General features: G+C 37.0%; 1 protein-coding gene across 7 annotated transcripts in view; it reads left to right on the top strand.

Annotated features, from left to right (window-relative positions):
- The window catches only part of CDH11 (cadherin 11), a 297,223-nt gene that overhangs the window by 236,072 nt on the left and 34,541 nt on the right, over positions 1-26,610 (top strand). For 3 of the 7 annotated variants that reach the window (XM_048958477.1, XM_048958481.1, XM_048958476.1), the window contains one exon: positions 20,449-20,579. The exons of 1 other annotated variant lie outside the window; for it this stretch is intronic. The gene's annotated coding sequence lies outside the window, so the exon portion shown is untranslated. Of the gene's footprint in view, positions 1-13,561; positions 13,660-20,448; positions 20,580-21,758; positions 21,829-26,610 lie in introns of all 7 variants that reach the window. 3 more of the 7 variants (XM_048958479.1, XM_048958478.1, XM_048958482.1) reach the window with 2 other exon arrangements.

Raw genomic sequence — 26,610 nt, 5'->3', positions numbered from 1 at the left:
ACTCAGTTCAAACTTAAAGCACATCAACTGTAGGAAACAGCCCCTTTCATTTTTATTATTTTAACTCTGACTCCAATTATATATACTTCAAGTTTTGGGGACTATTATATGATGTGCAGAGCACTAAACCAGTTAGATAATATGCATCTTATCCTCAGAAGCAAACAGTATTAGGAGTCTTTTGAAGAGGCCACAGATTACTGCAAGGAAGCTGGGTGAGAGGATTGAATTACTTATGCCAGACTATTTACATGGCACTGAGCCTAAGTGGTTGTCAGAAGAGTTTCTTCTGTTGAATGATCAAGATAAAGCTACTAAAGCCCTTCCAACTCATTCAGCTGTACAGACTTTAATTACCTAAACCTGGACTGAACCCTAAATCAGTCTGGATCTTCCGAACGCAGGCATTAAATAACGTATCCCCAACAGCATCCTGGTGTGAGCTGTTTCTCCTACAGTCAGTTAGGAAGAAAAGCTGCTGGAGTGGAGATCTTCCATTTGGGGAATACCAAAGTTCACCTTTGAAGATTCTGATATTAAGGAAATAGTGGAATTTAAATTGTCACAATTATCTTTTTCAGATTTGTTTGACATCCTTGAGCTCATTGAAGGGGAGCTCTATATAAGTAAAATGAGTGAAATGACTCTCATGCTCTTTCAAATTAGACACTGCATATTTACCTACAGTCTCACAGAGCCTGAGAAAGCCATACCCTTTTTATTAATTGTCCTGTATTGAAACCCTTAACCTTCCCCTTACCATTGATATGTGAAAATTCTTTAAGTCTATTAGATCACTTGCTGTTTTCCAATTTAAAAAAAAACATCACCACAAAATGACAACAGAACCTACTGATTCTTTTCTGATTATTTTCCCTGCATTTAAAGTGGAGGAGATATAAATATTTCTGCAGTGAACTTTTCCTCGAGAATATGATGAGGGTTCCCCTGAATGAAACAAAATTCAGATAATTGTGGCTGTAATAGAACTGAACTGCTTTCAAAATAAAACATCAATACAATCTAATAATTTCTTCAAAATATTTTCTCTAAATATTACTGTACAGAATTTCAATAGATTTTTTTTTTTTTTCTTATCCTTGAACTGTTATTATTATCTCTGGCTTCTTTTAGAATACTTTTACAAAGCTTCTATTTCACTCAGTGACCTAGTAGTGGCATTTCTTTGTGCAGAAAAGAAAGGGCATTTACTACTTGGAAGTAATTGCTTCTCAGATTCTAAAATAGGCAAAATCATAAAACAACGCACTTACTGTGATTTCAAATACTTCTTTTCTGGTAGGAGAAACCTAGAATTTTTAATTCAGAGGAAAATTAATTCCATCCTTTAGTATTCTTAGCAAATGACTCATGTAAGAGTTTTCAAAGGCAAATGTTCCCTTTGATAAGATGGAAGATCAAACTTAAGAGGAATTGCAGCTCCCATTTCATGTCAGTAGAATTCCATTGAAATTAGTTTCCACATGTGGGTTTTTTTGCCTTTTATTTCTGTTTAGGACAGAATATATGGATATGTTTGCAGGCACACATTTTCCTCTTGATATTTTTGAGAAATGCAATATTGCCGAAGTCCTGGTTTTGGAAGGGGGTTTACAGCTATATACAGACATATGTATAAATGCACGCATATATATGTATTTTAAATGTAAGTGTTATAGCTTTAGTTATAACCAGTGAAAATACTGGTTCGATGCATAAAATGTGTTGTAGAAAGAGAATCACCTATTTTGTTCAGTTTTACATGCAGGCTTTATCTGGTCTCTGCTGCAAAATGCGTCATCAGTTCTTGCATGGCGTTATTCAGAAGAACATGGAACTGTGGGTGGTGTCAGTGGAGAGTCATCTGTTTCATTTAAGGTTGGTAGGAACAGTCTCAGCTTAGCATGCTGAGTACGGGAAAAGTCTTCCAGGTTTGACTGATGGAGCTGCAGAGTGTAGAAATGGCCTTTACAGGTCACAGTTCTGAAATTATTTCTTATTAGTATTTTAAATAGTCTTAGGTTGGGGCAACAGCAGAAAACAGAAATTGCCTTAAGAAACATTACATTCTCTCCTTTAACTATCTAATACAGTCTTGTGCTCTGAGATTAAAACATTTTGCAGTTCAGAAATTTAAAGAAGCAGAAACTAAAAAATCCTACTGAAGAAGGTATGGTTTAGGACTTGTTCTGCAGCAGAAAGTAACACTTGCTAATATACTTACACGGGGACATCTGTATCAATAACAGTCCTTAGTTCAAGCACAGCATGTGTTGGCAAAGCAGTGCTTTTATCAGCTCATGAATAAAACTCATATAGCAGAAATTACTCCTCTTTGCCAGCTGAAATAGTTATTGTCAGGTTTTCTCTTACACCAGTGTAAGTGAGGAGGGACTGAAACTGTCCATTTCTGGCTGGCGCAGACTGGGTACACATTTTCAGGTTGCCAGAGAAATTGCGACATAATTAATTTAGATATCTGCTATTTCAAGAAGTATTTTGAATGTCATATTTTTAAAGAGAGGCTTGTATCAGCAACTGAAAATGGTATCACTGGAAAGAGATTTTAGATCCTGTTTTGTTTTTTTTTTTTTTAAAAAAAAAAAAAAAGAAGAAGAAAAAGGGTATATAAGTTAATGTCACAGTTTCTAATCTGGAGGAATCTTAGTAAAACATGAGTTCTACCATTGCAGTTGTTTTAATGGCCTTTGTGGAAGTCATTCATCTCTTCACACATCCTCAGATATCTCTGTTCATTTCTTAAAATACTTTTGCTTTAAAAAACAAGAGCCTTTTTGAGTAAAGGTCCTACTGTCAAACTAGGAATAATTTGTAGTCTAAGTAATTGAAAATTTCTGAAGAGTTTTCTTACATGTAACATAAAAGCCATGAGTAGGGGATGCCAAACTTGTGAATGTAGAAGCCTGAATATGACTGAACATGGCCAACGGTGGCCTGAAGTTCAGAACATGTGTAAGGAAATACTGTTGATATACACACATCAACATTAGATTAGCAAAATTGAGCACTTAACTAGGAAATGTCAGTGGTAGATTGCTGATGGAAGAAGCATGCTATTTATATGCAGTTAGATACGATTTTCAGTGCTTGAGTTTAAAGACTGTTTTACAGTCTTCTACATAAAAGTTTTTGAGTGCAAAAAACTCATACTCCAGACCTGGAGTGCTTTGTTTTGTTTTTTTTTCTCTCTCTTATACTCTGTATCTGAAGGTCTGATTGTTAGGGAGAGATAGGACAGATAAAGAAGGAAAAAAAAGCTCTCAAACCCATTTACTACAGATGTTTGGATATGTCAATAGTAGTTACACAAGTACAAAACTATTAAATTGGCACAGATTTCTTTCTTCTTGCCCACTTAGAAAGCAAATATTACCACAGTACACACAGCATTCTAGCATTTGTCTGCTCTGCAAAAAGCATTATTCCTAATAACTAAGAAACTCTCAGTGCCAAGTTTTGTTCTTTCCAGATCAGTTGTCTGATGTTTCGTTAGATCAGAACCTTCCCACATAACAGATGTCTTAAGATGTGCTAGAGCTGCTAAGCAGCAGTGAGATGCTGAGGCAGATGCTGAAGTAGAGAAAAGATGAAAATGACACAAGATACAAATATCAGGAGCATTCCTTTCTATGGAAACCATTGTAAGTTTATTTTCTCCTTGCCATTATTTGTTTATATGCATTGCATCTGTGAGTTTATATTACAGGGATTTCTCACTGTACAAATCAGAATGAAATACAGAGGGTGAGAATCAGCTGACACTGAATTTTTCCTTTGTCTGTAAGTTGAGGAATGAGCTCAACAAACAAAACAAATTCCTTCCATTGGTGTTATTCTTTAGCATGATGTCTTGTGCATTTTCTCTTGCTAGTCATTCCTCAAATATTGGATTTAATGTAATTGGAGTGTGGATTGGGTTTCTTTTTTGCATATGTGCGAGAGAGTTCTGCCTGAATTATTATACGTGTTCCATATTTTTTGTTACTGTCCTGTTTTTAATAGAATAGAATGGTATACACACACATTTATTTATTTGGCCACAATTTTATGCACAAAAAATCCTATAAACAAAGAAAAACATGTTTTGGGGGATTTAAGGATAAGGGGTGAATTAAGCCACAGCAGAAAAAGAGTGAGCAATTCAGATACTAGAAAGATATATAAGGGTTTAAGAAAGACAAATTTAAAGAATAAGCAAATTTTAAGTAAATGAAAGTAGCTCATCTTGGGATTAAAAGAGGGTGACATTGAGACAGCAACAGAACTGAAGATATAATAGTAATGGCATTTGGACTATCTAGAAAATGTTGTACTTCTCTCAGAGGCATAGTCAGCCTCATCCTTTTCCCCTTTCATCTGAGTCTGGTTAATCCTTAGCGCTTGTTAATCACAAAGTTTAGAAGGCGTTTTATCATCAGCCAAAATTTACCTGAGGACAGTCTGAACTGACAGAATTACTGGATGGATGCTAGCACTTTATGCAGGAGAGTAGAAATACCTACTTATTGAATTGGATACGTTTTCCCTCACAAGACCAAGAAGAATTTACTCTTGAACTGTGTGCAATTTATTTGGGATTCTACTAAATGGTCATAAAGGAGGACAAAGTGTTCCTAATAAGAATATAGGCATCAAACTGATCTGGTAATGTCTTTCCAAGCTCACAGAGCAGTACTAGTTCTATATCCAGAAGGCTTTATCTTTGAGAAATAGTGAGTTGAACTTGTACTTGGCTTGTCTACTTTCTCCTAATTTCATGAGACTAAGCACTGGGAAGAAAGTGGATGTCTTTGAAGTAGATTCCATCATGTTTTTTGTTTCAATGAAACAAAGCCATTTATACTGTCAGCTAATAATAGTTACTTGAACTGATATATTTTATTAGACTTAAGATCACTGGAAAATTACTCTGATCAAGTGTGTATTTCAGTCCAAATAGTGAGAATTACCAAACCTCACCTGAGAAATTTTTGGTTGAGACAGCCATCAAATTGCTAATTGACACTGAAAATTGGGTTGCAGTTTCTTTTAGGTTTGATAACATCCAAAAGTGTTGGGCATTCATCTGAACACAGATAATAAGAAATTCTGTGGTTTTAACATTTATCATAGAATCATAGAATCATTAAGGTTAGAAAAGACCTCTAAGATCATCTAGTATGACTGCCCACCCTCCACCAATATTGCCCATTAAACCATGTCCTCGTTATATCTGCCCTGTCTTTCCTCAGGGAAAGGGTATCCAAATAGATGCTCCTAATTTGCCATCAAATCATGGCAGTGTATTGTCCTTTCCTCGTAATTTCTAGTTAAATTGAAATTAAACAGATGAATGTAACAATCTCGTATGGACTTGAGCTTTGCGTTTTTCGTTATGACACTTCTGAGCAGCTATGTATCTCCACACTATGTGACTCACACGCAACGTGTATCAGTCATGGTACGAAGGGCTGACACTGAAGTAAGCCCACATCGTGCCACTGAGAGGCTTCTGTTTGAGTTTTTTGTTTTGAATAGTTGGAATGAACATTGATATCTAGAGAAGCTTTACAACAATCGAATGCTTTGCAAATATTAGCTAGACCTTTTTATGTTTTATAACACTTCATATCATTGAAAAATATGAAGAGATGTACAAATTTTTGAGGTTCTTTGGGATTGTTCACAGACTTGATGAGAGGAATAGAGTATGGGAGTATGTTCATCTGAAAGGTGTATGTTAAGAAAATGAAGTAACAGGAAGTCACAGAAACAGTAACTACTGAAGAGGTAGCTTTCCTGGATGAGAGTTAGCTACAAGTAGCTGAAGCACGAGCAGGCAGAGAAGTATTGACCAAAGAATAAGTGTAAGAATTGAAAATGTTTTGATGTGTCATAAGTTTAAATTCATTTTCAAGTTTGTCATGTGTGTGCGGAAGACCTTATTTTTGGTGATCTTCATAAACAGTTGCAGTACTTTAAAATTAAAATAAACAATCACTAGTAAATATTGATTTCATTTAAAAGAATGGATAGTATAGCAAGGCACAAACAAGAAGCTGCCAACCACATTTATTTTACTGGCATCCTTTGGCATCAGCTTGGAGGTGCATCAGACCTAATAAGAATAATATTAAATCACGTCAACTTAATTTTCAGCTGCTTATTCTAGAATTATAACTCTGATTGTGAGGCATCATGAGGGTGGGGGATCCTTTATGGGTTCACCAGCTTTCCTCATCTCAGTACACTGCTTGTACAAAATCAGTAACATGCATTGTTAGCAGGATTATTCTTCATTCTGATCATTCCTATGACCCAATTTGGTGCATTTTGAGTTGCATGGATGGGATGTACAAGCAGGGTGATAAACCAGTTCTGTAAATGGGTAAGTGCAGTTCTTTGAATGAGTCTGTTGTGAATAGTTGCTTAAAATATGCTGTTTCAGCAAACATACTTGATAACCTAAATTCAAGGAAACATTTGCAGGAACAGAGTCTGAAAGTGTGTGAATCTGATCAAAAAGGCTTAATATGAAATGAATATATATAAATATGCTAGCAATATTTGCATAGCTTTTATGATTGCTCATGGGCGTATCAGAGTATCTTCGATTTTTTTATCACATAAAAGAGAAATGAGTAAATTGTGGTAAGTAGCTAAATACAGACGCAAACTCTTTTCTGATTTCAGATTGTTGGAATTAGGTTTTCCTTAGCACAACTGATTGCTAGAAATGTATCGAAGAGGAACAAGAAAGGCTTGCAGTAGTGAAACTGGTGATAAATAGTGCTGGTTCTGAAGTGCAACAAGGCACAGAGTTGTGCAGGTGCAGAACAACTTCCCTGGCTTCCTGCAGCAGCCTGCCCACCTAGGCACTGCACTACGTGCTGCTCTGACCCTAAACGTGTGAGAAAACCCTTAGTATGCCACTGGGATCCTACAACAATTTGACTCTCCTGAAGGGTTCCTCAGAGTGTGTGTGTTTCATACTGAATACTGTTATTTTTGTTTATATTCTGTACAGAAGCAGGACTGAATCTTTTTTCTTTTTTCTTTTTTTTCTATTTAAAACTGACATTGCTATGTAGACTCAAGAATCCTACATGCCTTTTTATCTCAGGCTGTGGTACTTCAAATATGGATTCATTGTTTGTCTTACGCAAAGTTAAAAATGGACTTGTGTGTCTTGTTTTCTGTCATAATGTTGGCAGGAAGGGGATTTTAATGCCAAGTGCTTGTGCAGAAATTTCATTGCAGTTTCTAATTTAAATTGCTTTACAGCCCTGCCATTGAAAGCAGTTAAAAGTTTCCAGTAAAGTCTTCCTGCCACTGTTTGAATACGTAAAACTTATTTTTAACCTCTTAGTTGTTGCTACAAGCTGATGGTTTCGGCTTCCTGAAGCCATTTTCTTTCTGACATTCCAGTTAGTTACACAGTCCCTTTTATTCAATGTTTTATTTTCCTGGTGTTGCTGATGCAGCTTTTGATCCCTCTGGCTTACATGTTCTTAAGCTTTGAATTCAGCTTCCAGGTTGGTGTCTATTGTGTTAGACTGTTTGTTTTCAACTACAAATTGTATTGTACTGCATTGAATGGGCATTTGAATAAATTTTTTGCAGCTGATTTCCTGTGAGGATGCTATTTTCCTCCAGGTCCTTCCTTCATAGACAAATTCTGCTTTTGAGCACAAGTCAGCAAGACCTGCCTATCCTATCCCTAAGTCTTCAGATTTGTTCTGTGGTGACTAACAGACACTTTTTGTTTGATTTACTGTTTCCTCTGAAGTTACTGGTTCTCGCTCATTGCAATCTTAGCTTTCTTGTTTGAAATCAAGGCTTAAAACTGTATTCTAAAATTCATTTTCTTCCTTCCTGTAATATCAGAATGCCTCACAGAGCTTATTTTGTGACAGTTTAAAAGAATAGGGAATTTGGGGTGAAGGTTTAATATAGCTAGGTGTCTTTCAGGAAATACCACTTAATTTACCAAAATTATAAAACAGTTTTAGTAAAATTCTGTGAGATGTAACATGCTCAGTTTCTTAAAGATTGCAAAGAAAACAGCATTTCAGAAAACATGGTAGATTACCTGGGAGTTAACAGAACATTTCTGGATAAGCCTAGCTCCTTAGTCTAGTCTATGTTTTAAAAATTTGCCTGTTATATCCTTTGGAAAACAAAGAATGGCTCTTGCATCCTTGTTTTCCATGCAAGACCTCTCATTTCCACTGCTTAAATTACTCATTTTAAACACTGTGCTGTACAACTAATAAGCATGACTGCAGCCTATTTAATATCATGCAAATGAAAAGATCGGCAGGAGCTCCTTCATTAGTGTGCTGCAGTGTTGAAGGAAAAAAGCATTGAGGGAAAACCAGTCTGCCCAGGGCTCTTACCTTTACTGTGAGGTGGGTTGCTGTGGCAAAGCTCCGTCAGTGGGACTGTGCCAGGTGTGTTCCCCCTCTGCTGCTGGGCAGGCCTAACATTGTGCTGCCCTTTACTCATGGCTACAGACAACCTCAGCCCACATCCCTGTGTGCAAGGTATTTTTTTTTTAACAGCAGTATATAAAGAAAGCCAGCAGGTGAGCTGTCGTAGCAACTGACTTAGAACAATGTCATCTGAATAACAAAATAAAGCCTTGCAAATCCATTTTTCTGCTTTGCAAATGCATACGTGCTGCTGCTGAACCATGTTAAGAGCCCAATTCAAATAATATTCTGGTGTCCCTTGACAAGCTAGGGCAATAACCTTCATTTCAGAGATTAGCTTGTCCCATCTTTTTTATCCTCTCTCTAAGTGTAATCAAACATCACATCTGTTTGATCTGGAATCCTTTATTAAGATATTACTTGTGTGGAGAGCAGTGGAAAATATTGTGAAACATTTTGCTGTAGCAACTTAACCAAAAAGCTGCTGTTGCTTTAAAAATATAATGTGAAAATATATAATGAGAGAAGGTTGGATTTTGGCCAAAAAGAAAAGCAACCCAACTTTATGGTGGTTTAAACTGTTTTGCAACTAAAGATTGCTTTTCTCTGAAACAACTCATTCTCTCATGCAACTAAATACTGCCATATGTTTAAATTCTTCTCGGCCTCCTAAGGCTGACCCAGAAGAAATGTCAACAAATGTTTGTGAGTCCTTGTGGCCTTGTAACATTTCCTTTAAAAAGTGAAGAATAGAACAGCAGGAGCTGTAACACTCCCACAGAACAGACATATGAAGGCATATGGCTAACATGGGAGCCTGCTGGCTCTTCAAAGCTTGCTGGCTTCATTCTTAAGGCTCCCTTTTTTTTTCTTTTTTTTTTCAAGACAGTTAAACTTGTCTTCCTATTTCATGGGCTGCTCTGTTCTGCTCAGAGCTGGGTGCAGTGAGCTTGGGGTCCTTTGTGCTCCAGAGGTGCAATGGGAGAGTGGGCATGTCTGTCCCTGGAGATGGTAGACTGGCCTATGCAGGTGTGGGGCTATGTGGTGGCTCTCGTGATTGCTGCTGAGTTTGGCTTGTCCCTGAAGTACATGTGGGCAGTTGTTTGCAGTGTACAAGATCTCAGATAGCAATCTCTTTCATACCTGGGTAGATTCTGGGAAAATATGCTCTTTACAGCATAAACAAATGCTGGCTCTGATTTTGGAAATTAAGTAACATTTGTTTCAAGGCAGCGGACAGCTGCACTAAAGTTACGTTGTGCATGTAGCTTTATTGCTTTTAACTCGGAGATTTGAGTTTGATGTTATGGGGAAGATCTTCTGGTGCCTGGGTTCACAAGCCTTTTTCCAAAATCAATGTGATATAATGATATATTAGGACTTTCAAAAGAAATTATACTCCTAAATTGCTTGGAGATTTTGGAATTAATTTCTTCCCTAAAAATAAAATTTTCTGCAATTACTGTTTTCGATTAATTCAGATATTTCTGTGTTGGAATGAGGTAGCTTTAATATTGGAAACTTAGAGCACAAATAAATCTGTAGGGAAAAAGTGCAGCTCAACCATTCCATTTCCTTTCCAACTGTCTGTGTTTCATATTCTTATTAATATATTTTTTTGCTTCCTGTTCCAAAGGCACTTAATAACATCTGCATAGCATAAAGTAAAGCTTCTCAGGTTTATGCATTTCCAGAGGCTTTAAAGACCATGCTTGCAACAGCTTGGGTAAATGCACAGATTACTGCATATCTAGAGAAGGGGAGAGCAGTGAGTATCTGTGCTCCAGTTTGAGCATGTGTCTGGGGCCCTTACTGGATGATATGAAGGGCTGTTTTGCTCTGGTGCTGTGCAGATGTGTGGCTTTCTCTGCTGTCATCTAAATTTGTATGTTCAACACAGCACAGGATTTTTTTCTGAAAGTCTTTTGGTCATTTTTGTTTGGTCTATTGTCATGGATGCGTGACCTTTTGAATCATGGCATTGTGTATTTCTCAATACCACAAGATGTTTTTTCACAAAATATTTTGGGAGATATTTTATGTAACCACTCATAAAATCTCTGTCTTGATGTGGGGGGTTGTTGAGGTTTATTTTCTCAAATGTGGTCGCTGAGGTTCCTGTGCACTGAAAAATAAAAGCATTAAAAGAGCACAAGAGTAAAACAAATGTAAAAGGAAAAATTGAACAATTATGGAGTTTCTGTGGTTACTCCTCATCCTCACTCTGTGCAGTACAGTTACAATAGTATGAAAGCACTGGGCATGAGTATCTTCATATTTTCCAACTTAAGAGCTCACTAAATTGAGCATAAAGTATGTATATAGCTTTGTTTAGCTCAGTTCTGCAGTGTCCGTGGCAAAAAAGGTTTACTACCTTAAGTAATTACTATGCAGCTATATGATTCTACTCTTAGAGGACTGTGAGAGTAAATTAACTTACCTTCGCAATATCATTTTCAGATTTAGGCATTAATTATTGTCTTCAGTTTAGTGCTGGAGCTGAGGAGCAGAGGGCATGTTGACAAAGTCTATTGTTGGCAGATGGAATCTCAGCCCACCAGAGCTACACAAATGTGTTTATCATAGTGCCAAATCTGAATTAGCAGGTTGGAACAGAAGCTCATATGCCTCACCTCACAGTAGGACTTGGTGGGTTGGATTCAGTGCTGTGCTGACCACATTTGTTCAGCTTCAACTCAACTTGAAACTTGGGCAGAAAGAGCTCACATCTGCCAGCAATATACTGAGTAGATACTCTCAGAAAATCTGCCCAAGGCCACCCAGGAGGTTTAAGTTAGGGCCTGGAATATTCTTCCATCCCTGTCCAATTTAGTTGAAAAGTTATTGCTGTATGAAAATTATTCCAAAAATTATTCCACTTAGATTTTCTTTAGATAATCTTTTGGCAAAGCAATGTTTCCATTCATTTTCTGGGGAGCCGCATTTCTGCACAGTTGACAAACAGACTTGTTTCATTATTTTAAAGTTATTTTTGAGTTTATTAGGCATTAGGTTGTTTCCACATGCAGTCTGCTGTTTTGTCTGCATATGTTAACATTGGGCATTCCTGGCTAAGTCCTGAAAGAAAACAATTGGAACTTAGAGAGAAGCTGCAATTCTGAGAATGTGAATAGAACAGAATAGACCAGTGCAGGTGAAAAGGACCTTCAAATATTGACTCCAACTGACCACTTCAGGACTAACCAAAAGTTAAAGCATGTTTTTGAGATCATAATCTCAGTGCTCTTTGAGCACTGATAGGCTTTGGGCATCAACCAGCTTGCTAAGAAGCCTGTTCCAGTGCCTGCACAGTAAATAATTTTTTCCTAGTGTCTGACCCTCCTCTGGCACAGTGCTGTCATCAGTTTGCAGGGAGCAAAGACCAGCAATTGCCATTATTTAAAACAGTAGATGTAGCTTTTAGCCAACTGTTCGATTTTATTTTTTATTTTTATCAGCCCTCTTCGTTTCATAAATATAACTTATCTCATTTTGCTGAGAATGAGGTTGAACAGTACTCTGGAGCATTTATTGTTATTTAAAGCAAATGTCTTTAAGGTACATCGGACTATCTCTGTCAGGCAAAACTCCCATTGACATCAATAGAATTCTTCAGGTTTCTCCTGAACATGAAAAACACTGTTATTATTTGGTTATGCATATTTCTATTTCACAAGCATTGTTTTGAAGAAACCTCATAATGCACTTGCTCATAGCTTGTAATAATTACACTACAGAAAACTAAAGTCTCTGCGGTATTTCAGGGGCATAATGAATAGCAGACAAATGTTAAATATTAATAGTGTTGAACATTCTTGTTAATTTTGTCTGTGAACTTCACTGTTACAAGCACTTCATTGCCTGATGAATCTGAAATACAGATCTGTATTTATGTTTCAACTCTCATGCATATATTGTAGCATATTACAAAAAACTGATAAAATAATTCCATTAAAAAATAGAAGAATATAATCATTTCTAAAGTGCAATTTTCTGAAATAATAGGAGGTGGAAAATCATATAATCTTTGCCATAAACATTGCTGCAATTCTGGGAAAGCTGCATTAGATGTGAGTAAAAATTGCACCAGGCCGCATGGAACCTTCTTAGTGGTTGTTTAGTGCTTAGATATATTCCAACTCTTATATTTACCCATTGATACTTTCCTTTATCTTTAATTACCGTTTCTTGAAAATGATACACTGTTGGGAATGGTATCTAAACATCAGTTATTAAGTATTGTTCAGTCCTGAAAGCTGAAATGTACCATTTAAAGGAGCTTGTGTTCAGAATCAGTAAGTTTAACTCATCTTTCTTCATTATTTAATCTTTCTTTTGTCGACATTTAAAGACTGCTTCATGGACAAATTAATGTATTTGACATTGGCTTGTCCTGATTGAGAAGCCAACTGTGTAATGTCCTTTGAGAAAACACAAAAGGAAAGAAAGGGAGAGTAGGAAAGAGAGAATGAATGCCTTTTGGTTGACCTAAAATAAGTTTACTATCCATTTTTCCCTCATTCCATCCTGTCTGCATCTAGACAAGTTACGATGAGTGAATGCACGGGAGGAGGATAGGGGAGGATTGGGAAAGAGGTGTATTCAGTCCAGAAATAAGACCAAATTAAAAAAAAACAAAACAACAACAACAAAAAAACCCCACAACTTCTGAAGTCATTGCTGGGTTTGCAATAAGCTTCCCAGGATGAATCATGTATCATTCTCTGATGACAGAGATATTCACTGAGTTGAATGAGGCGCACAGATATTCAGAAATGTCAGATCTCTGTAGTGACTTTAAGCGACTTCTCTTTATTTATTAATAGAAGAAAGAAAGTTGGGGAAAAAAATGTTCCTAAGACCAAAGACCTCTGTCTTTCCCGAGTCCCTTGGACAAATTCTGAGCTATTCTCCTTTATGGTATTTCTGATGTCCCAGAATTATTCTTTCTTGGGTGTCTCCAGTGGACTTGGAACCAGCAGGAACATTTGTTGAACATTTATATAAAGATTTTTTGAAAGGTTAGTTGATTTTTTTTTTTCTGTGCTGAGTGTCCCCTACAGCTTAGCTAATGGGGGCATTCAGCATATACTTCAGTGGCTCTCAATTTTAGATTTTCTTTTCAGGTCACTAGAAGTGGTTGATAAAAGAAAGCAGAAGAAAGCCAGAGGAAAGAAATAGAAAACAGCCTGCTGAAAATGGCAGCAGATAAAGATAAGATAAAGTGAGTACCAAATGCTAGTAAAGATGGCCTTTGCTGTAGTTTTGCTATTGATCACAACAGAAGGATCTGGTCATTTATATATTGTGTAAGGAAAACAACAGTAAGTATGAATGTAAAAGTGACAAGGAGAGGAAACATATAAGAAAAAAAAAATCTACAGTGAAAATGTGCCATTAGAATATTTCAGCAATGACAAAATCCCACTCCGGTGCTCTCTTACATTTGCTTTAGGTGGAAGCTGTTCCAGAGTGACCTAGAAGGCTTTTATGCAATTCTGTATGCTTTTTTTTTTTTTTGCAGTGGTACTGACTGATATTGTCTGCTTTGTATCGAAAATACATTTCTCCATGAGGGAATATATTTCAGCATTTTACTGGTGGTGGTTTAGGAGCCTATACTTAATCTAGTAGACAACAAATACAAATAGTCTTTTGGCTTTTAGAGCACAAAATGATGACTTCTTCCAAATCCAGGGAATTTGGATCCTATACAGCATAATACATATGCTTATTTGTTTGTGCATTAGAAAGATGTAAAAAAAAACGTAATAAAACTATTTTATACATGTATGTCTATATAGATATGTATGTATAAAATAATGCATCTCTTGATGTGGATCATCTTCTTCCAAATTCAGTTTTCAGAAGAAGCTCAGAGAAGTTGGAAACATGGAAAAGGAGGGCTTGATTTATGATATTTAAAATGACAGAACATACCTGCCTTCAGGCCTCCCAATCCACTTGCATTCTTAGTACCTGGATACGATGGGACTGGAACAGCATGAAGCTAATTAATACAGACTTTATCCTCAAGGGCCTGTGATCTACCTTCAGGCACTTGTGACCCAAAAGCAAGGGAGGAACTGATGAAGTCGTATTGCATTGTGTGAGCACAAGGCCTGGATGTTCATGGAGTCTGTAAAGAGCATGTTAGATTAGGGGACTAATTTGTTCATTGGAAGCCTACACAAACTGTTTCTCTGTTATGTAATTTGGCTTGGACACATGAGATTTGGACTTCAGTCTGCACCTTGTCAGCATTCTGAAAAGCATTAATACGTATTTTTGTCCCTTACGAGAACATACAGGTATTCCACTTTTTAGTTTGCTCATTTTTCAGCCATCTTTCATGGCCTTCGCATTTCACAGGACTCAGGACAGCCGGCTGCTTTTCAGGCCATGTCCACAGGCAGTTGGGCTTCTGGTTCCTTTTCCCCTTCTTGCAGCTCTGCGACCTGCTGGATGTCAGCCAGCCCCTCAGCAGTGTGGGGAAGGGAACACCAAGAGCAAACGTTTTCGTAGAGAGTTGAATGTAAAGTCAGAATAGTTCATGAGAAAGAGAAATAGACTGCTTATCTGCTTTGAACTCAACCTTGTTTTCATGAGACTCTTCTCTGCAGCTCTTGGGTTTTGTCCTTTGCTTGCAAGTCCTGCATTACTGCAGGGCGTCCTTGTTGGATGACAAGGTTCTTCTTTCCTTCTGGATGGAGGGAGAGCTTGGGACAACTGTTTAGTTCATGCGTGCAAAATATGTTTTCAAGCCTCATTTTATGAGAGACCTCTTATTCAGAATGGGTTGAATGCTTAGCTCCTCGGGACTCAATCCTGTGCTGTAAAATACAAATATTAACACTTTCCTACCTCAGAACTAGACCTCTAAAGTGTTCAAATATTGTGGTGATGGAAGTTAGTAGGAGAGGCAGTATATGCTTCTGCATTGCTATTCCTCAGCGTGGGGTGTGGGCTCTCATGATGCATGCACACAGCTGCACAAACACCCCCAGTCCCTGAAACATGGTTAGTCATCAAAGTCATTGGTACTCACCTGCCTGTGTGTGTATTTATAAGACAGACTGTGAGATTGTCTTTTCATTCTTCCTCATGCAATGCTTGCCCTTTGTTTTATTCTCTGACCCTTATATTTGTCTGTCTTTCAGCAGAACATGGTAATCCCTTGGAGCATTCATGCCCACGCAGAGAGCACTTGGTTCTGCTGTAAATATCAGCTGTTAACATTGATGAAGTGACAGCTTTAATTATCTAATGCAACTTTGAAGTTGGTGCTGCGTTCAGTGGTGGAGTTGGACCAAATGACCTCCAGAGGTCCCTTCCCACCTGAAGTACTCTAGGATGCTATATTGGTTGTGGCATGTGGGGATTCACATTACTGAGCTTAGCTGCCTACAGTAAATGGAACAAGATAGATTCTCTGGAAAGGTGGTTCAGAGCATAAGCCTATTTAGATGCTAAAATAATAGCTTACAGGAGCAATTTATACATAGCCAAAGACGCTACCCTCCTAGTCAAGGTACCCATATATATATTCTTTAACAGGGTTAAATGCTGGATTGTCACTAAGAGACTTAAAAAGAGGCTGCTGGCTGTATCAAAATGAAGTGCAGTTATGTGGCATGTAGGAGAAAGTGCAGTGAAACTGGAAACAGTTTTTTGTTTAAAAATTAAAGATTAAATGAAAAGACTTATTTCTAAATTGTGAATTGACCTGTGATCAGGGTAACAGTGTAAATTAAAATGATGCATGTTCTAGGGGAGGGGAAAATTGGTGTTGCATAGCTTGGAACAACAAGCATTAAAAAAAGGCATATGAGAAGCTGGGTTTAAGTTCACTGTTAAATCAGATCTTAACTGTTCTAAAGATATAGGCATAATTATTCACTGAGGAGAGAGGGTGAGAAAAAATGGCAAAGCTCTGCACCCAAACAGAGCTCCTCAGCTGGCACGTGGGAGGTCTGAATTCAGGCCTTCTTCCTCTGATTTTTGTACAGATTACTACATTTTTCATAGGTGAAATGCTTTATAGCATGCTTTTGTTCACTTCTAGAAATGGCTCAAAGGCTAAGTGCTGTGTGCTAGGGTCATGCTGCAAATTCATGGGACAACCATGGGAAGGCTCACATGCCCCTAAATCTTGTATTTTGTCATCTTGTAGTTATAAGTTTAAATCTGTGTCATTTTTGTCTTAAGTGATCTTAAAACCATTGTTGTATTTTAACAGTATTGATGTTTTTATGGTGGGCATTCTGAATATTTCATTTTTCCTACTTGAATATCTGTGTAATGTGCAGGTTAGAATACCTGTGTGTTTTTAGGCAAGTAAAACAACAAACAAGCTCACCTAAAAAAACCCTCTTCAGCCACTCAGCCCATTTCCTGCCCTGGACAAATCATTGTTTCCATATTGGTTTCATATAAATAATTTATGATCAATATTTCAGTCAGGAAGTTTCAGCTGCTCTTCATTCCGAGTCAGCCGTTCAGATTACTGTAGCACTTTGGATAGGGTCAGTATTGAATGGATGAACAATCAATGCTTTAGACTGATAGTTTTTCTTTCCTAATAACCACGCGTGGTGGAAAACATTTTTCCATCAGCACTTTCCCAGTGAATTGTAATCCAATAAGTTTATGTTAATGTCTGCTGTGGTGGAATTCTGAATATGTCAGAAATGCTTTTTTAAGTTGCAAATTTGCTCCTCTGGAATGTTTTATTGTCTCTCATTCACTTTTATGAGAGCTGCCAGAATTTTCATTGAACTTGTTGGAAAAAAAAAGGCTGCAGTAATGTGGCCTCAATTTCATTTCAGAAATTTCAAATTTCCCTTTGTCTCCCTCAGTAACAAGCACCAAAACAGCTGTGCTTATAAACCCACCGTTTTCATCTTTCCCTGCTTCTAAGCATTCTGTCTTCATTTCAGCAAGCTCCCAGATATGTCCCCACGTTTGTTTCTGTAATTGCTCATCTGGAAGTACTTAACTTTAAATGCACACTGGACAGGATTTTGCTTCAACATGATCTAAAACTTTCCTGTGTTAGTGAGTGTTGTGTGCCCCAGACAGTTCTACAGAGACTGATGTGTGCTCGGGCAATTCCCTGCAATCAGGAAAAGGGAAAACGAGAAGACTGGTTGGGGTTGTTTAGGGTTTTCTTGATTTAAGTCTCATATTTTGCATGCTTCTTGATTGTATTAGTTCATTCATTTTGCCAAACAGACCACAAAGCTGTGAATATTTATTTAGTTCTGTTCCTAATAGTTTTTCTAATAGGGAATTATTTTGGTACAATGAAAGACATTTGTAAATGAAGCAGATAAGCCCTTTGGCAGACAAGGAGTGTTTTGTTCAACACAAGAATTCTATTGTCCACTGCTTTAGTTGTCAAGTGCTTGGGGAGCCCAGGATTTATGATGATGTTACAATGGCCCTTTCAGTGCAAAGTCTAAGAAGCTGTGAGATTCCGTTCCTCTGCTTTTCAGACTCTCAAATCTTTTTATCATGCAAGGACAATGCAGGATTCAGCTGCCTCTCAGGCCACAGGACTGCCCATTTAGCATCACGCATTGTGAAATAATTACCATAGTGACAATGGGTTTGGTTTTTTTTTCCCTCCCTCGCCAGCAACATTTCAGAAATTGTTCAAGTTGTCACTTCGTATAAAACGACTCTGAAGACATGGCTTATTTTACCCAAAAAAATCTTGTTAGAAGATTCAATTTAAAATGTCACTGTGTCAAATCTATTTGGGGCATTAGAACTGTTTAATGGCTGTTTTTCTGAGGTTTTATTTTAATAATTGTAACAAGACTTTGAAACAGTCTTCTGTAAATACAGCAGTTGTTTTGGCTTTTTTCCCTTTTTTAAAGATTATGGAGTTTGTGTTACTGAAGTCGTGATCAAATATAGTAGGAAATAAGAAAAATAACGTACAGAAAAGGGGATGCTATCTGATGCCTGTGTATTAAAATTAATCAACTAAATTTTTCTTGTGCTATATTAATGATGGAAGTCATTCAGCAGTCTTCAATCCCAACTCTCTTGAAAACCGGTATCTGCAGGAGTTTCTCCATGCTTGATGATAGTATGAAGATTTATTTGCTTCAAATAATGATTAGTACTACAAAAAATATTGATTTATAACTTCCAATATCTGGTTAAATGCAACTTAACTTGAAAATGGAGCCTTTATTTGACAGTTCAGTTATTATGTATGTAGGCACTTCACTGTCTCATGCTCAGGTATACATACAGGAAAAAGCTTAATAATGCAGCAGGTCAGACTGAAGAGTAGTTGTATCTATTACCAACTACATTTGCTGCTTTTAAAAGCAAAAGCAGATCCTGAAAAAAAAAAAAAAAAAAAAATTAAGACCGTGGAGATATGTAGACGGATATTTTGAGAAATACATATCTAAGCAACTTCAGTTGTCGTCAGCAAGAAGAAGCCTTGAACTGTAAAGTCATTTGCAAAGATGTCATCTGTGAAGATAAGGAGCAAGTGATCAAAATAAGAAAGTTTATTCATCTGTAGTCTTTCACACAGATGAATTGTGAATCAGTTCAAAAGGTCCTTCGAGGAAAAAAAGATGAATTTGGTTCCAGAATTAACATATTTAAAATGCCATATGCTCTTCATAGGGAATTGCATAAATGTTGTGTGTGTCAAGTATTTTAATAAAGCACGTGCTTTGTATATTGGCAGCTGTCATCACAAAGGACATTCCTTATTATTTGGAGCTTATCAGCAAAATTCACTGTCTTGGAATGTTTTTGCTTGTACATAAATCACAAATTTTTAAGACAGCGAGTGAACCTATCTGCAGTCACAACTGACAATAAAAGCCACGTGGTTTTATGTCTCTCTTTGGTGATTACGTGTGAAGGATGTTTAAGTGTAGTATTGCAGTATGTAATATCTAGCATTCCGAGAATGCCTGTTAATTTCTCTCGAACAACTCTGAACCAACTCTGCTGCTGAACTGTTCATCACCAATAACATCTGACTGCTTTAATGGGGGTGAAAGGGAGTGAAAAATTGAGCACTGATACAGAAGAGGTGGCATTAGCAGTTTAATACTGCAAAAAATTACTGACTTGGATGTACATAAAAGTATTTTTAAATGGTGAAAACCCAAACTGCAGAGGTTGTTTTGAAGTAATTCCTCATAATATTTATCACTGATGAAGGCTGAAAGCCCTGGGTAAGTTTATTTTTCTTCCTCTGCCCTTTGTACAGAATATCTCAATGCACTATCTCATTTAGGAAACAATGCTGATCACTGAAACTGATGAACTTCTTACAGAGGCATCTCTTAATCAATTTCTTTTTCAAATCACTTATCCTATTCCCTACTGTAGTGCCAGTTTCACTTACTAAAATCTACTTCCTTCTCTCCTATAATGGTAAAAATACTAATTTTCTAATATGCCTTTAGAGCACTTTCAAGTGTTCAAAGCACATCATATTGACTGTTCATATCTGCAACTCTTCCTATTTTTTTCCCTGCAGTATGCCTTATATTGCAAATGTTCCCCAAACATTTTTTTCCATATATACATTTTTTTCTCCTTTCCCTTTCCCTTTCCCTTTCTTTTTTCTTTTTTCTTTTTTTCTTTTTTTTCTCTCCTCTCCTCTCCTCTCCTCTCCTCTCCTCTCCTCTCCTCTCCTCTCCTCTCCTCTCCTCTCCTCTCCTCTCCTCTCCTCTCCTCTCCTCTCCTCTCCTCTCCTCTCCTCTCTTTTTTTTTCCTTGGAGATGACAAAAAAGATGTGAAGGCATATTGAGATGGCCTCCAGCATTTCAGTGATGTGAGTGTTCTTGCAAATAATCTGTAAAGATAAAAGCTATTAATTCTGATCTTTATGTGTAAAGATTATTGAATTAACTATTCTTTAAACTCTCTTTGGGCTTCTGGGGTAGTTTGTAGGTTCGACTTCAATTTTATTTCAGTACTGTCAATGCCTTGGATTTCAAATTAAGTTTTTCATTCTTTGCAGCCAGAGCTGAAGCACTGGATAAGTGGCAGCAGAAAGCTTTCATCTGCATTGTCTTCAGAGTATCATTAAGTGGCGTTTCAAATGTGTGGAATATGCTACATAAATTGGCAACATGTTTCCAGTGGGTGAAAGTAAGTAGCACATCCAATTGTGTGATCTTCTGAATAACAAGTCGGATATGCTTATCTCCTCTCTTCTCTCCAGCCTGCAGTGCTTGTTCAGTACAGGGAGAATTTCTGCTGTGACTAATCTCTTGCTTGTTGTGAGCTGTCAGCTACTGTATCTCATGCAGTTTCACGGAGTTTATCCATTGGTCTTGAGCTCAGGACAGCTGATGATGTAGGACATAGAGTGTCCTGCTGTGCATTTTTTGAATCACACTTGTTTAATGTATTGTTTGGAACATCAGAGAATCTCTTGAAAACTCACAGCAATGTAGCAGTGAAGAACAGAAACGTAATACGTTTTCTAATATGTAGGTTTAATTTCATCAGTGGAAAAGATTCATGCTTTTCTTATTCTGGGCCTCAGTGAGTGATTAATTCCATACTTGGTTTATTTCTCTGATATTTTCTGCAGTACACTCAGCTTAATAGAACTGTTCAAAGATGGGTTTGAAGAATTTGGTGGTGACTTAGGCTTCAGAGAAGGCAGCTGCAGAAAATGTGGAAATGAGGCAGTACCAGAAACCCCAAACACTGAAGTAGTTATACTTGCTGCCCTTAATGCCTTAAATTTTCCATATCCTTGTGACTTTCAGTTTTGCTATTGCTGAAACCTCTTCAGAGGTGAGAACTGTCCACTTCCAGAAATATCCATGCTTTTTTAAAATTAACAGAGGAATGGAGTAAATGTAATAGGTTACAAATACATATATGCTACCATTTTTACAGCCAAAAGCATAATCCTGTCTGAATTGTGTTGGATAAAGATTACAAAGGCAGGATATGAAAGCGCTTTGTCTAGCTGACTCATTCACAGTTTTTACATTCAGTGCACTCAAGTTCTGCTTGACAGAAGCTTCATTTCAGTAGAAATGTCCTTGAATGGTGATTATTTCATTTCTGGCAGTCGAATCCGCTGTATAGTTCATCATCCTTGTAAGCAGTTATATAGGATATGTGTAAACGGTCTCCACCAACTTGTTAAGGTATTAGGATGTGTGACAGTGATACATACAACATTCAATTTACTTTAGCTGGGAAATGTGTAAGCTCCTTTGCTTCTTCATTAGGAATGTGAGATTGATGTCCTGTCATTCACTGAGCACAAGGTCCAAAATTTGCAAGCAGTGGTCTGTTCATTTTCAGATGCAGCTTTTCAATTGAATGAAATTAAAGATGATTTGGTTGGACCAAAGACTTCCAAACTGGGCTTCAAGTGAGCATCAAAAAGACACAGTAAATATATCTTAAATTGGTTGTGCTTTTTTCACTGAGTCTCCCCTCTGTGCACAGCTATGTGTTTCCTCAGTCCTATTTGTTCAATTCATCCAGTTCATCCCTTCTGCCACTTTCTTATGACTTGGTTCAGGCCTTGTTCCATTCTTCTCTTTTTTTTTGACTTCAGAGCTGTGCTTCCAAGCAGATTTAACAAATAAAATGACTGTGAAGAACCGTAAAGGAAAACCCTCCACTATCATTAGTACATGAAATAACCGAATTTAACAGAGTCTCAAGTTGAGGTCGTGGTTTTTTTTTCCCTTATCTGACAAAATGTTGTGTCTATTTCCGCAGACTTTTACATTTCAGAGTTCAAGCAAATCATTTCTGAAAGCAAGCTTCCTGCAGAGTGACTGTGGGATGTTTCCTTTGGTTAGAGTGTGAAGTGGCTCCTTACAAAAGAGGAGGAACAAGCAGCTTTTGTTGATTATCATGTAAACCTGAGCATCCCTATGCTTCTTAAATTCTCTTCTCTTTCTTCGAAGAATCTTTCTTTCTTAAATTGTTTCCAGCTGTGCCTGTTCAGGAATGCAAATTTCCTGTTACAGTATCCAGATAATCAAATGGTTTACAAGCTAAATATTCATGTTTAACTATTGTTAATGGAACAAAGAATGACAGTGCAGAGGAAAAGGCATTTGTGAGCTCCTCTGGAGCTGTGACATAGACTTGGCCGCTCAGTCACAAAAGATGCCCAGCAGTTCCCTTAAGTGGGAATATCCTGACTAGAGATTTCCTTTGTGTGTTGCATGGGATGTGCATACTGAAATTCTAAAGAGACTGAGGGTAGGCATGACTGATGAGCTTCTTCTCAATTATATTTCTCTGATAAGAATTTTGTCTGAATGGTCAATCCATGGGGTCAATCCATTATGCTCTCCAAAAGGAATACTGCCATAAGTAAAAACCTTTTGTGTAGGATGAAAAACTGAGGTTTACTTGCTGGATTTATAAATTCAGTGTTGTACTGTTTTTAAATTGCCATTTTTCAAACATCCTTTTTATTATTAGTTTTTAATTCTCTCATAGTAAACCTAGACTGTAATAGGAAAAAATACAGTGTTTCTGGTGTACAAGGTAGATCTTGGAAGAAAATTGCAGTCTTGATTTGTTTCTGCTTAAATGCCATGTGGAAATTAGAATAATTTTCAGTTGTGTAGAATTGCCCTGTCTTATTACAGTGCTAGCATGTTTAACAAGGCTTCCTATCAGAAAATATTACATCTCCAATTGCCTGCTTTAACCTGCATTGCATCTCAATTTATTTCTATACTAGTAGCCATTTCTATAAGTTTTAAGACCTAAATGTTTGAAATCTTAACCCACAAAACTACAACAGAGAACAAACACTTAGGGTATCTGCAGGATTCACATTGCATATGTTTTAGGTATTATAAGTCTGAATGAAATAGGCTCATATATGAGCACAAAATCTTTGATTTTAGTGGGATGACATTCCAAAGTACATCAAATCCAAAGGTTCTTCTTAAAGTATGGCCTGAGAGTCAAATGTCAAGAACAATTTGTTTGTGTCAGTCTCATTGCACACATTTGGTGTAATGAGCTAGACTCTGAATTTGTTACCTCTGCTTTGTTGATGCTCTCGAAGACTTCCTTGAGCTTATTTCCAAGCACCTTAGGAAATATTGTTAGAACGGTGTAAGATGTATATCCTGGTCACATAGATACCAGAGAAATCATTATTTTGTTACAAATCACCATGCCTTCTAAAAGGACTGAAACTCAGGTCGTATTGACCAAAAAATTGTCTTCAAATGCTGAAAATAATGCACTGTCAAACACTCATCTCTGCCTTTTCCCTCTGGGAAATCCTAGCCTTGTTTGGGCTGCAGTGTGCTCTGCCCTGTGCACTGGAGCACTTTTGCTGGGCTATGTTGCAGGAAATGGAAGGCTCCCATGAGGCAAGGCATTTTTTTCTAAGTAAAGGAGTGACTGCACTACACAAATTGCAGACTGGCTGTAAGAGAAGAAAAAAGTTAGAAAGACTCAGACCTTGGCTAAGAAACTCACCAGAAGTCCAAGACCCCATGAGTCAAAACAACGTGAAGTATTCTGGTATTAGTTGTGCAATATGTGTTCCAATAAAATTAATTTCTGACAAAATTTCAGTAGTTATTTTAAAGGTGGGAAGTGTGAACCAATAATAAGTAACTCAACATTTCTCAGGAAAAATATTGTCAGAAATCTTCAATTTGCAGTTGTAATGAACTCATTATATGTTTACTGAGAAAACTGATGTCAGCTTTAACTATAAATGCTCTTTACAGTTCTTCTATTATGGCTTTCCAAAGAGTAATAACAGTAATAGTAGTAATAACAGTAGAAAGAATGTAGAGGACTAGAAAATTTAAACAAAAGGAAAAACTGAATTATGTCTTGCAAGCATTTTATACATATACTACTGAGTACTTAGCCATTCAAGGTTTCATACACTACAAAAGCTGTATTCAGTTTTACTTAGCTCATTCGCTGCCTCAAACATGGATATATTCTTTATGCCATAAACCAAGATGAAATTTGGCAAATTTAGTTACTTTGAAATGGTTAAACAAACTGAAGAGGAAAATAGTTAAAGAAAAACTTTTTTTAAATGGTTTCAGTATCTCACAGGAGCACTTGCTAATATAGCTATGCAAACATGCAATGTATGTGGCTTTACTAATTTGAATGAACACTAATAAAGTCACACAAATTGCCATTGGTAAAATCTAATGTAATGCATAGGACTTTACCACTTTATTCCTGACAACCTGCATTTGCAACCATTCAGTTACTTTATTTTAAAATGGCTTTTCAATTATATTCTAATGCTGTAGGGGAAAGCCTTTTGACAAAGGTATGACATAAACCATTTGTATTGCAGTTCCATCATAGTTTCCATAGCTAAACTAGACTGGACAGTTCATTAAAAAGAAAAATTAATAGTACAAGGTTGCAGGGAAACAATAACAGATTACGACTGGCCTGTGGCAGCCTACCGAATTCATGCAGTGGAATAAAAATGATTCCCCTGTCTCATAAATGAAGGTTTGTTCCAAGGTTTTAGGCTAAGTCTATACTTCTATTCCTTTACAGGAAAAAAAAAAAAAAAAAAAAAAAAAAAAAAAACAAAACAGTTTCTTGTCTGTAAAAGCAATACTTTGTAATTCCTGCTGAATATTAACTTGCAATCTTTTGACATACAAAGTACATATTTCATTGTTCTTTGAATGCATAATAATGTACATAATGTGAAAGAGACTACACTAGAACACAGCAAATCAAAAACAAAATTCAGAGCTGGGCAGAGGCAAGACTTTGTCCCATCCTTTCTTGTTTAAAGTAGTAAGTGCTTCATACCAATCTGAAATTGCTGTCTTCCTGCATGGTAAAACCCTCAGATTTGTAACTCATTGGCATTTCTTTTAGGTCCATTGCAGCTGCCTGTGTACCATCATTTGTGATTTATCTCTTCTTTAAGGTTGTTCTTCAAGGTATAAGCAAGTCTTAACAGGTTCTTTCTAGAAGTTGCTGCATATTTTCCTAATTTTGTGGCTGGATTTTCCATATAATTCTGGTATTCATGGCAAGTATGCAGGCTTATATTTTATCATTGAAATATGAGTTTTATTATAGCAGTGCTGTAAATTCCTGTCTTAGATGATATTTCAAACAATATAGGCTCTGGGATACATTAACTATTACTTTTGGCTAGTGGCCACAACCTTCTAATGAATTCAGCAGAATAACATAGAGGCCAGAAAATGAGAAATCTGACTCAGTATAACGTTTGCAATCAAATTCAGGACTGATGAGCCAGGATATTCTCTGGTTCTGTTTATGAGAACAATCTCCTTTTTCAGACAGCTTAAAATACTGAAAAGTGATGGTTCTGAGATCTGATCTCATTGTGCTTTTACAAGTTTATACTTGCTATTACAAGGGAAACTTGGATATTTGGCCTCCCATCCTCCTTTCCCTCCTCCCAGAGTAGAAAAACAGATTATGTAACCTTAAATGCCTGGTCGCTGGTCATAGGCCTTCTGGCTATCTTGGCTGTTTCATGCTATAAGCTATATTTTGTAATCTATGGCTGTAACGAAGCAAAAATAGCCAACCAACCAAAAGACTCTCTAGAAATCCCGAGCTGTTTTCATGCTTTCACTGCAGGCAACATGCATGAGCAGCAGTATGTTGGAGAGCAGACTATTGCTCTTGGTTTTTAAAGGGAATGTGTTTGCATGAACACAACACTCATTAATGACTGTTCATTTCAAGATTGGATACTAACTGCAAATTTCATTACTATCTTCTGTTTACATGTCTAAAGGTGCTGCTTTTGTCTTCTCTCCCTCTCTGCCCTGCATAAGGCACAGGAGAGAGCAGCCCCATCACAGGGAGCAGTTTTTCAGTGAATCACAATGACTCGCTCCAAAGCAAGTTCAACAAAGACTGTGTTGTGCTGCTTCAGAGTGAACAAAGTCAGTGCCCAAGCAGCTACTGCTACTCTGCAGCTTGCAGAATAAACAATATTCTACAATAGTTGTGTTTACAAGGAACCTTGCATAAAATGAAATTACCTTTCTTCTCCTTGTAGGCCTGCAGCAGTTTGATTTGCTTAAAAAGTGCTTTTGCTTAACAAGTATAAAGATAAATTAAGTATTTAAGTGGAAAAACTTCTCAGCAAGGAATAGAATGATAATGGTTTTTTGAAAAAAAG

The sequence above is a fragment of the Lagopus muta genome, chromosome 12, assembly GCF_023343835.1.
Source record: "Lagopus muta isolate bLagMut1 chromosome 12, bLagMut1 primary, whole genome shotgun sequence".
In the NCBI taxonomy this organism is placed as follows: Eukaryota; Metazoa; Chordata; class Aves; order Galliformes; family Phasianidae; genus Lagopus; species Lagopus muta.
Note: the sequence above shows the minus strand (reverse complement) of the source record. Positions and strands in the feature narration are given on the sequence as shown.